We start from the raw sequence: 300 nt of genomic DNA on the forward strand, positions 1-300 counted from the left end.
GTGATGCTCTGAATTCTTGTTTCAGCTTTCCTGCTGTGTACAGGTGTCCTCTACATGGTTCGTTTACTGCCATACTTTAAACATTTTTTGTGCTTTTGTTGTTAATTTTGCTGTCTAAAATGGGCCCCAAGTGTAGGGTAGAAGTGTGGTCTAGTGTTCCTCAGTGCAAGAAGGCTGTGATGCACCTTAAGAAAAAATACAGCATTAGATGAGCTTGGTCCTGATGTAAGATACAGAGCGGTTTTCTGTGAATTCCATGTTAATGAAGCAATGATATGGTATAAATAGAAAACTCTCCCT

Source organism: Galeopterus variegatus, unplaced genomic scaffold, assembly GCF_000696425.1.
Source record: "Galeopterus variegatus unplaced genomic scaffold, G_variegatus-3.0.2 Scaffold7622, whole genome shotgun sequence".
In the NCBI taxonomy this organism is placed as follows: Eukaryota; Metazoa; Chordata; class Mammalia; order Dermoptera; family Cynocephalidae; genus Galeopterus; species Galeopterus variegatus.